Genomic DNA, 10,662 nt, shown 5'->3' on the forward strand with positions numbered 1-10,662 from the left:
ATGCAAGAAAAACAAAAAGAGGAAAATAATGACCTAATGCAAATTTTTCTTCAAGGTAGCTATGTTCATTTTGTGGCGTGAAGCAGCTGACACAAGGAGGCCTGAGCAGCAACAGAGAAGCATGTTTCTCTTCCAGACAAGGGGCTTTAAATGCTTCTCTCACTCAAAGGAGGAAACAAGTGGGACTTCACATCTATGCAACTTGAAAGTAAAGAGGTGGGGGTGCCTGGGTGGCTCAGTCGGTTAAACATCCAACTCTTGATTTCGGCTCAGATCATGATCTCATGGAGATCCAGCCTGAAGCTAACAGCATGGAGCCTGCTTGGGATTCTCTCTCTGCCTCTCTCGCTCTGCTCCCTCTCCCCACTTACACATGCTCTCTCTCTGAAAAATGAATAAACATTGAAAAAAAGGTGAAGAAGTGAAACTTTTCACACCTTTTAACTTTTTTACCTTTTCACATTTTCTTTTAGTGGGTTTTTCAAATGGTTAAGCAGTTTACCTTCAATGGACATTTAAAAATGCTCTCTTTTGGTGTTTTCATTCCAGAGGAAAGAATGTACTTTGTGCTCTGATATAACATTATTAGTGAGTATAAATTTTTCCTTCCAAGAGAGTCAAGAATTACTTTGTATAAACAGATTCCTACAGCCTAAAGTCTTATTTGGCATACATATAAATTTAAAAATGAACTACCAGTCAGCAATATCAAATTTCTTGACAACCTGTTATATATCTGGACTTGGGTGAAATAGTGTTATCTACTTTTTATTGCAAAGCAAAAATTCAAAGTTGGGTGTTTACACAAACACACTCTCAGTGTCATACCACTATGAGGAGTAATTGGGTAACATAATGTTGGTAATATATAATGTGTCTGATTGAAGATTTTTAGGAAAAATAATTTTGAGGAAAGCAAGCCTATGTTTTCTTAGTGGATTTTTGTTTGCTTTTTAAACAAATGCTATTGACATAATTTTTTTTTACTTTAAAATTGAGTTGCATGAAACAAGTGAAGGGGTTTAAGAGGTATAAACTTCTAGTTATAAAATAAATAAGCATGGGGATGAAAAGTGCAGCCTTGAGAATATATTCAATTAAAAATTTAAAAAAAGTAAAAAAAATTTTAAAAAAAAGTAAAAAAAAAGTAGCACTTTTTCCCCTTTTAGTGTTACCACCGGATTATTACCTTCTAGTTGTGAAATTTCATGATTTCATTATCATTAGAAAAATCTAGAAAGCTCTGATGCTATAATGCCTGCCTTAGCTTCCCACTGTAGTCTTCCTGTGTTAAGATGCTAACCTCTATACAGATATTTTGGTTTGTTACTTAGCTTCTGTCCCCAAATGCTTCTGAGCTCCAAGACCCCCTTCTTTATAACAATGTCCTTTTTTTTGTCTATAACTGTCCACATGTTACTGAGGAAGAAGGGCCTAAAAACCTAGATCACTGGATTTTGTGGGTGAAGTTTTGCTTAATGATTGACTGAAAGATATTTGCATCAACAATATTGACAGTATTTTATGTAATTCATTAGACTAATTCTCAGGAAAAAAATAAGAAATACTCTTCTTGAGACTGTTTACTCAACAAGTTCAGAACTTAACATCTTAAACTGTTTCCCGCTGAGCAGAAGCAGAAGATGGAAAGCATGAAGACTAATTTACTGTTTGACAGAGTTTGTTATTCAAAAACAGCCTTTTGTGGCCAATTCTAAGTGGCCGAGGTTTGGGGTAACCCTTTTGTGGTTTTACAAGTGATTGTCCTTAAAATCTGAGTTTCTTAAGATGAATCCACATACGCATCAGTAAAGACCACAGCTTCAGAGTAACCTCCCCACTCCCCATTCTATTTTAACCAATATATAAATGTGAATTTAGCCACAAGAAAATTGGCTGCATCCATAATGTCACGGTCCTCAGGACATCTGCCAACTATTTCAAAACATAGAGGGCATTGGCTGGCATCAGAGAGATAAATGGGATTAGTTTTGAAAACTGATTTTGCAAGTGTTTTTGTTTCTACTATGCCTCACGGAATCTCATTCAAATATGTTTCGCGAAAGTGTGGTTACTACCATATTGATCCCTGAAAAAAGACAGGCACTGTACTTTTTGGAGGAGAAAATATTCTCATCGCATTAGGTTAAGGTTAATTTATGAACCCCAAGTACTTTTCATGTCAACATAGATTTTTCCATCTGTCCCACGGACAGCTACCTTGGACGAAAAGAACATCTACAAAAGCAAATATTTTATTAAAAGGTCCCGATTTCTTTAGAGAAGAATAATTAAATTTTGTTTTGTAAAAATTCAAAATAATGGTCACAGTTTATGATAAAAGAGACACCCACTTCCAAAGGTCCAGAAGTGTGTTGAAACTTTCTACAAATAGCTTACATGAGGGGGTTATACTGCATAATTGGATAGCCATTTTTTTCTTCCATAAAGAGCACAGAGTAAGATTTCTTATTAAAAACATGTGCTGGGGCACCTGGGTCGCCCCGTTGGTTAAGCGTCCAACTCTTGATTTCAGCTCAGGTCATGATCTCATGGTTGGTCATGAGATGTGGCTCTGTGCTGGGTGTGGAGCCTGCTTGGGATTCTCTCTCTCTGCCCCTCCCCCACTTGTGTGTGTGCGGACGCACGCTCTCTCTCTCTCTCTCTCAAAAAATTAAAAACAAACATGTGCCAAAGATTTATTTGTCCAAATCTATATGTTATTTACCACTTAGAAAAATATTTATGTATAATTCCTTTCTTAGAACTGGTTAACAGCCCTTCTCAATCAAGGTAAACCTTAGAAATCAATCATATAGAGCTAAGAAAGTCAAGATCTATGTTACTTAATGGATCTTTTGTTTGTTTCTTACATTCATTTTCCAAAAGGATATTTTGATCCATAGAATGTACTACTTCCAGAATTTTTATTCTTGCTAGAATACTGTGTACACAAGTCATGGAACATGGGAAAATACTGACATTTAAAGTTTTTAGATTGTGGCAACTTTTAAAAACTAAGCAACTTTTCCATGATGCTATTTATTTATTTTTTATTTTTTTTTATTGAACAATAGTTATTGAATGCAGAAGGTATACCTCTGTTATGGACCTTTATAATTACATTAAACAACTTGTAGTTCATCCAATTCCAATTAATTCTTCTGCTCATTAGTTTACATTTTAGGTATACCATACTACTATTTGATAGATACATACTCAGAATTGATCATTCCTGAAATAATACTTCAGGGAATATAGCCCTTAAATCCTTTAGAAAAATTCCAATAAAAGAACTGTGAGTCAGTGAGGGTCCCAGCTGGAAACAGAGGGCATACTCAAATAGTTTGAGAAGGATTTAATAAAGAGATATTTTAGATGTTTGGAGAAGACTTATGGAAATCACAAAGGAGAACACTATTATAACCTGTAAGCTTGAAGGGGCAAGATGAGAACTTTGGGCAAGAACCCTAAAGTAGAGCAGTGTATAAAGTAGGCCACCTTGAGAGGATCTATGACCTTAGGATAAAGGACAAAGCCAATCTGAGATGATCCCACAGGGAAGGAGTCAGGGAAGAAATATCCCAAATAGACTCTTCACCCTCTCTCTGATCCATTGCCAGGCATCCCATTGAGCTAAATTGCACTGTTTATTGTGGTAGCCTGGTTGCAGATGTCTACTGAGAACTTGAAACGTGGGTGTAAATGGAAAACGCAGACCAAAGTTTGAAACCTTAGTATAAAAAAGAATGTAAAACATCACATTAATAATTTTACACTAATTAAAAACAGGAAGTGTAGTATTTTAGACCTATATATTCAATGTATGTATTATTAAATTTTAATTTTCATTATTAAATATGTGTTTATTATATATAACATACAATAGGTATTAATACTAATTCTACCTATTTTTAAATTTTTAAAATGTGCTACTAGAAAATACTTATAAAATTAAAAAATATATTTATACAGTATCATACAACATCACATCATATACAACATATATTTTTCTTGGAGAGCACTGGATAAACTCAGCAAAAGTAAGGGGATATAGGAGTCTGTTGATGGTGTTCATTAGAGGCCAATTTCCTATAGCAGAAAGTAGGATGGAGAGGGATGGAAAATGGACCTGAAGGAGCCAACAAAGATATCTGGCTTGGGCTGTTAATAAAGAAAATTATCATAAAAAAATTGTCTGAAATAAGAGGGTATTTTTTTAATGCTTTCTATATAGTTGGCCTGTGGAATAGTTTGCTAATTCCACATCAATGAAGACTAATTTTTTTTTTTTTTAAAGCAGCATTGGGAGTGAACCAAGTAATCAGCTGAGTCCTTTAGAATTATAAGTTTTAACTTTTATCCATTTTCCATGTTGCTTAATCTTAAATATAAATTGAAATTCATATTATAGAAATATCTTAGGTCTTCAAAAGATGGCTACAACAATCTTGACAAGTAGAAGACATAACAAAAACAGTCTTTTAGGTTGGTGTTTTGATAAAAATATTTGATACAAATTTAATAAAATATTTGATAAAATTTTAGATAAAAAAGATGATAAAAATCTTGTTGAAAAACCTTTGCTTAATTTTAATGGCATCTATCTGTTTATTCAACAAATACTAAGTTTGAGCACTTTTTATATTCACCTATTGAACTTAGTCTAATATTAGAAAAGAGATATTTAGCAAGTAATCAAGCACATAAATAATATTAACTTCATTGGGTCTTATATATTATGAAGGAAGAATAATAGATTAACATAAAAATAATGACTGAAGTGTGACTTTTAGATTATTTTTTTTAAGTTTATTTATTTTGAGAGAGAGAGAGAGAGAGAGAGAGAGAGAGAGCACGCGCACGCGCGCACACACACACACACACGAGTGGAGGAGGGGCAGAGAGCGAGTGGAGAGAGAGATTCCCAAGCAGGGGGACAGTGCAGAGCCTGATGTGGGGCTTGAACTCACAACCTGTGAGATCATGACCTGACCAAAACCAAGAGTTGGACACTTAACCAACTGAGCCACACAGGCACTCCCTAGATTATTTTTAAAAATTAGAATGGCAGATTAGTTTTCTGTTGCTGTGCAACAAATTACCACAAATGTAGCTATTTAAACATCACCCATTAATTATCTTATGGCTCCGTAAATCAGAAGTCTGGCATAGTGTGACCGGGTTCTGCTCAGGGTCTCACAAGGCTGAAATCAAGGTGTTGGCTAGGATTTGTTCCCATCCGAAGGCTCTGGAAAAATATGCCCCCAAACTCAGTGCTGTTATTGGCAGATTTCAGCTCTTTGCAGTTGCAGGATAGGGTCCTTGCTTCCCTGCAGGCTGCCAGCCGTGGCTATGATTGCCTCCCACATTCTTTGGCTTACTCTACCTTTACAGCAGCATCAGCATGTGAAATCCTTCTCATGCTTTGAATCTCTGATTTCTGCGAACAGCCAGGGAAAATTATCTATTTTTTAAAAGGCTCATGTGATTAGGTCAGGTCTACCCGGTTAATCTTCCCAATTTAAAGTCAACAGATTTGGGACTTTGATTTCATCTCCAGAACCCCTTCACAGCAGGATCCAGCCTAGTGTTTGAATAACTGGGAGAAGGTATGTAGGTACACCAGGGCCAGGAACCTTGAGGGGCTATCTTAGAATTCTGCCTACCCAGATGGTTAGGAGGGAAAAAAGCCTCTCTGAGGAGCTTCCATGTGAAATAAGGCTGGATGATGTGGAAAAACAAAACAAAACAAAACAAAACAAAAACAAAACAAAAACAAAAGAGTCATAAGTAGATTTGAGGAGTAGGAGAGGAGGACATTATAGCCAGAGAATAGTAAGAGTCAAAATCCTGAGGCAAGGCAGAGATTTATATATTCAAGAAGCAGAAAGAGACCAGTAGGATAAGACTGTGGTGTGGAAAAGTGTAGAGATGAGGTCAGAAAAGTAAGCAGACTTAAGACCAAGGGAAGTAATTTAGAATTTATCCTTATTGCCATAAGAAGCTATTGAAGGGTTTAATTGAGTTAGGGACATTTTCAAATGACTAAAGGAGATCTCTGGTTACTTTAGTGTCCTTATCAAAATGCATACTTGACCAAATTCTGGCGTATTAATTCTTTCTTTCCTGGTGATCTACCACACAGAAGTCAGATTCCTGCGCTCTTTTGGTAATGAGTGCAAGGCTTATATTTGAAATCCTTTTCATTGAATTTGTTTTTACAGTTTTGAGTGCTGTAAAAAAGTTTTGAGTATACACTACTGTTATACATGTTCTAAAGTGGATACAAATAAATATTGTGGAGAGAACATTAAAATTAAAGTCTTTAATCTCTGACTGTATAGCCTTTGATAGAAATTAAGAAGTTTGCAGGGCACATGGGTAGCTCAGTTGGTCAGGCATCCGATTCTTGATTTGGTGGTTAGGTTTATGAGATCAAGCCCCACGTCAGGATCTGTGCTCACAGAGTGGAGCCTACTTGGGATTCTCTCTCTCTCTCTCTCTCTCTCTCTCAAAATAAATAAACTTTAAAAAAAAAGAAATTAAGAAGTTTGGTTCAATTAATATTAGAAAGATTATTTAAACAATCTTTTATATAAACTTGAGGGAACAAATGAAATTTTCTCTTACATGAGAAACAAATATGCTTTGTCGAGATTTTGAAATTTATTGATATAAGAGGCTACCTTATTTGACTTTTGCCACTTGGATAATTTTCACATTCCTTTCTGCACCCAATGTTCTGGATCGTCTGCATAGCATACCAAAAGCCCTGATATTTGAGATGATGTACATTTCAAATTGGCATTTCCTCAAAAAACTATAAAGGGAGTACAATTTCAAAAACTCTGGAAGCCTCTGGATGCATACATACCATCAAATTCTAGAAGTGAGTGATGGCTATCTCCATGTGCCTATTATTCAGGTGCTGATTTTAAGTACTAGAGTTTACCAGAGAAGGTTATGTAGTGAACAACCTTTTAGGGTCTTAAACTTTTTATACTTCTCAAATCTCTATTCTCTTCCTCTTTTTCTAGGCTCCACCCCTTGTTCACATTCCTCATATCTTCTTGTTCCATATTCTGCTTCCTTTACTGTCACAGAGTCTTAATCACCATATTATGCCTTCATACAATCTTTCAAGTTGTCCAACATGTCTAGAAAAATCTCATCTTTCATCAACACTGTACTGTAAAGCTGAAGGGTGTGCTCTAGGCAAAAATAGGAAAAATTATCCCTCATGTTCTTTAATCTTTCCTTTAAGTCTTGGTTGACTTCTTTTTAGCACCATAGGTCTCAGGACTTCTCTTCCAACATTAAACAGATGCAGCTAGAACATATTGGAAACCTCTCATGTGTATTAAAGCTTAAACAATTGATGAGTAGTTTCATGTGTGCAGGGAGTGTCTGCATTTTAGTATGGAGTAATTGGTTAATTCAAAGGTCTGAGGATTTAATCATGAAACTTTCAGAACCAGATTAGGTGCCAACTATGGCCAATGTTCTTATGAACTGCCCTGCTCAGGAAGGCAGCACCGGAGGCTGTTTGTGCATTCCTAGTACAGTCACACACTAATTTGACCAAAGTCGGTACCTGGCCAACCAAGACCTACCCATAAAAATACCAATGACCTATAAGACTGATTGGTCCAAAAGGTTCTACCCAAGAAAGGTGTGATAATTCATCAAGCCAATTAGCCCATCTTCTTCCAAAGTTTTGTCTTAGATTTTGGGGACAATTTCCCAGTAAGAGTGCAAGAGCAGAATGAGCAGGACAGTCGGGAAAAACAGAGATGCCATAGCAGAAAGACTATAAAGTAATAAAAGAGAAAATAATGGGATCCCCTTTCAATGTACTGAAAGACTGTTATTAAGTTCATAGAACAGTAAAAATACAAAGCTAAAAAATGTGAAACAGGTCTTTATGGAAGATTTATTTAAAAATTTGTGCAGAAGAGAAAAAAAGGACATCTGGTCTGACAGTATGAAGAATAAGGAGTGAATATGTGTTGAAGAGGGGATATTACAAAGGTTAGATATTTATTTTATTGTGCCCCATTAATTGAGTGTAGGTAGAATACATATGAATAAATTCTTTTCTGATCTATCTGAAATGACAAGGGCTTTTGAGAATACATGCTGTTTTTACATCTCATGGGCTAAAAGTGTATTTATTTATTTATTTTTTTTTCAACGTTTTTTATTTATTTTTGGGACAGAGAGAGACAGAGCATGAACGGGGGAGGGGCAGAGAGAGAGGGAGACACAGAATCGGAAACAGGCTCCAGGCTCCGAGCCATCAGCCCAGAGCCCGACGCGGGGCTCGAACTCACGGACCGCGAGATCGTGACCTGGCTGAAGTCGGACGCTTAACCGACTGCGCCACCCAGGCGCCCCTAAAAGTGTATTTAGAATGCATTTGACATATGTCTCAGGAAACCAGGCAGAGTGGGAGACAGGGTGGGGCAGGAGGTACAGGCAATAGCCAAACTGGAGTTACCTAGGGTAAAAGAGATGTACCTGTTAATGTGTGGGAAATGATACCCAAGGCACTTGAAGGCAAGAGAAAACTCACATTAGGGCTAGAAGACTTCTATTTTGGCCCTTTCTTTTCTCTTCCTCCCTTCCTCCCTTTATCCTCTTCTTTCTTTCTTTCTTTCTTTCTTTCTTTCTTTCTTTCTTTCTTTCTTTCTTTCTTTTTCTTTCTTTTTTAAAGAAATAATTATAAGACAGGTTAGGATGCTCACCCAAAGTTTCATAATTACCTGGGTACAGCCATTTTACTTCATGTATCTACCACACCATACACATGAGTGATATTTTGGACCTTCCAAACATCACCCCTCCAGTTCTGTCACCATTTATGAGATCCACTTCCCTTGTGTTTTCTTTTAAGGCAGGCTTTTCTTTTAAGGTTTATTTATTTATTTTGAAAGAGAGAGAGAGAGAGAGAGAGAGAGAGAGAGAGAGAGAGATTGATTCTCAGAGAGAGAATCCCAAGCAGGCTCCACACTGTCAGCACAGAGCCCGACATGGGGCTCGAACTCATGAACCGTGAGACATGACCTGAGCCGAAACCAAGAGTGGGTTGCTTAACTTGCTGAGCCACCCAGGCGCCCCAAGGCAGGCTTTAAAATCATAATTTTAAAACAACTTCACCTGTTTTAAATCAGGTTTTCTCAAACTTGAATATGAAGATTCTGGTATGAGATTTTGTAGTTCTCATAGCTGCTGTAATGATGATGTTGATGATGTTAGTCTGTGGGCCACGGTTTGAATAGCAAGGAATTAGGTTACTGGGATCTCAAAACTTATCCTAAAATACCAGTGGAAATCACCAAGAAATTAATAGTAGGTATAAATGCCAAGTGAATTGTATTTCTCTAGGCTATTGAAGAAATATTTGTCAAAAGCTTACAGTATGATAGGCATTGTTCTAGAAAAAGATGAAATTTTTACTGTCACTTCTATTACTATGATAAAACAAAGTACCAAAGTTGTACTAACTTAGAAGTCACTTTTGATATGCTCAAGCAGAGTTGCTTTCAAATGCACTTTGGACATAAATTACATATATTAAAAGACCTTTTCCAGGAAAAGATTCTTTCACTCGATCAGTATAGTGTTCCAGTTTCTAGAATTTAGAAATACTTTTGGAGAATACGCTTGGTAAAATGTTCCTTCAAAATAAAATATTTCACCAGTTAAACAAATGGAAAAAACATGTTTACTTTTAGTCCTCAGGGGAAAACCAGCTTATATCATATGGTATTTGAACTTGTTAAGCATGCACAGAATGCTTTGTGTGACCCTCATGCTAGGATTGCTGATTTGCTTCCACAGCTGTCCCATGTTGTCTTTTGCAACATAACCCAGGTCAGGTTGACATGCTAAATAACTAACATTGCCAAGTGCCAACCAGAGAGAGCTAGCTCAAGTATTTGGTAGTGTCTTCCCTCATTGCAAGGGCAACACCTGCAGTGTTTATTAATCCAATGAGATGCTTTATAATTAGCATGGGGGCTGCATCAAGTGTCTAACTGTATACCTGACTGCAAGAAGGTGAACTTCTATGAGCCTTGAAACTCTCTCAACACGTTCTTGAAAGTCTCTCAACACACGTTCAGTTTTGCAGCTATCTTGAGTAAAAAAAAAAATAGCAGTCATGCTGTTGCAACAGTGATTTCCCCAGCCTCTTCTTTCAGTTAATGAAGTGTTGAAAGTTTGAGACCTGTTATTGGTGGAACGAACAAGAACCAAAAGAATACTACTTGCTGGAAAAGTCTTTAGGATTTAAAACTTACTCAAGTCATGTTATCAGAACTGTATTTTGTATGAATTTACTAATTCATAATGCATTTATTCATGAATGAATATCTTTGTATCACAAAGGTGTAAGCTACTTGTGAGCAAAGATAGTGCCACCTGTCTCTCCACTGTGCTGGTATACAGCCTTGTTCATTGTAAGTTCTCAGAGTTGCTTAGTGAATAATAATAACAAGATGCAGTTCAAATACTTGTCTTCTTTACTAGCATCTAATTTCCTCTGCTTACACCAAAGAGGTTTTTTTAGCCCACTTCTTGCCTTCCTGACAATGGCTGGATTAAAAATTAGACTAGTCCCTCAATGCAGTTTGGATGAATTCCCATTATTCCACA

This window comes from Neofelis nebulosa, chromosome 3, assembly GCF_028018385.1.
Source record: "Neofelis nebulosa isolate mNeoNeb1 chromosome 3, mNeoNeb1.pri, whole genome shotgun sequence".
Lineage (NCBI taxonomy): Eukaryota > Metazoa > Chordata > Mammalia > Carnivora > Felidae > Neofelis > Neofelis nebulosa.